Source organism: Limulus polyphemus, unplaced genomic scaffold (genome assembly GCF_000517525.1).
Source record: "Limulus polyphemus unplaced genomic scaffold, Limulus_polyphemus-2.1.2 Scaffold1287, whole genome shotgun sequence".
NCBI lineage: Eukaryota > Metazoa > Arthropoda > Merostomata > Xiphosura > Limulidae > Limulus > Limulus polyphemus.
Window position 1 is genome coordinate 112,018 of NW_013666897.1, and position 1,636 is coordinate 113,653.

Below are 1,636 nucleotides of genomic sequence, written 5' to 3' on the forward strand. Positions count from 1 at the left end.
AGGATAGAGAGATGTGGCTAGAAAATGAAAGTCATACTTTATATATGAGGAAACTTGTACCGAGTATATAATAAACTTGTTTACAAGGATAGAGAGATGTGGCTAGAAAATGAAAGTCATACTTTATATATGAGGAAACTTGTACCGAGTATATAATAAACTTGTTTACAAGGATAGAGAGATGTGGCTAGAAAATGAAAGTCATACTTTATATATGAGGAAACTTGTACCGAGTATATAATAAACTTGTTTACAAGGATAGAGAGATGTGTCTAGAAAATGAAAGTCATACTTTATATATGAGGAAACTTGTACCGAGTATATATTAAACTTGTTTACAAGGAGAGAGAGATGTGTCTAGAAAATGAAAGTTACAATTTACATAGGAGGAAACTTGTACCGAGTATATAATACACTTGTTTACAAGGATAGAGAGATGTGGCTAGAAAATGAAAGTCATACTTTATATATGAGGAAACTTGTACCGAGTATATAATTAACTTGTTTACAAGGATAGAGAGATGTGTCTAGAAAATGAAAGTTATACTTTATATATGAGGAAACTTGTATCGAGTATATAATACATTTGTTTACAAGGATAGAGAGATGTGGCTAGAAAATGAAAGTTAAACTTTATATAGGAGGAAACTTGTACCAAGTATATAATACACTTGTTTACAAGGATAGAGAGATGTGGCTAGAAAATGAAAGTTAAACTTTATATAGGAGGAAACTTGTACCAAGTATATAATACACTTGTTTACAAGGATAGAGAGATGTGGCTAGAAAATGAAAGTTAAACTTTATTTGTCATTATTATTGATTTTGTTTGGTAAAAATAGAGATTTTAGTTACGCATGTCTATATATGGTATAAACACAATTGTAAATAGGCTATTACAGCGATTACATTTTAATAAATTAGGAAAATATACATTTCATATGTAAAATTAGAATTGCATAATAACTATACTTTGTACTCTGAAAATTGTTTAATCTCGAAGTCTAAGTTCAACAGAGGTTCAGCTCAATCTACACTTTGATCAGCGTGAGTTATTGGGTTATACCAGTTTCGGAGAATTCCACTCCTAATCAGTAGCCCTGAACACAAGTTAACCAACGAGAGATTACATTGTTTATCTTTTGAGGTGTTACCTAGTTATTTGTTTGGATGGTGTGGTTGTGTACTTCATATCAAACACACGAAAATGTTTCATTGAAATTTGATATATCTAGGCTTCAATGTATGATTTTCGAATAAACAGATAAATATTTATAAATTCAATAGCGCAAAACTACACAATTGGCTATCTCGTCTCTATCCACCAGGGGGAGTTGAACCCTGGATTTTAGCATTGTAAGTCCGTAAATGTACCAACTAGGGGACACGTTCGATAGAAATAAGAAAAGATATACCGTTGATTGTTTATTCCGGTATCATATTGTTAAGATATAAAGAGACAACAAATATATGTCTTCGTTTACGTTATTAGACTTCGTGCATAAAATATTCATACAAAAAATGGCACGAGATTTAGCTCTGTATATAATTTTTAAGATGTTGGTGTACTTTGGTGACAGATTTTCTTGTAGGCAGATTTTGTTAAACAAGACCGATGTCTGTAGGTTTACTTTCT

The 1,636-nt window shown here is 31.2% G+C and overlaps 1 protein-coding gene across 2 annotated transcripts in view; it reads left to right on the forward strand.

The window, feature by feature from the left end:
* LOC106462941 (protein kinase DC2-like) overlaps positions 1-1,636 on the forward strand; it is a 51,317-nt gene that overhangs the window by 6,833 nt on the left and 42,848 nt on the right. The window lies entirely within an intron of this gene.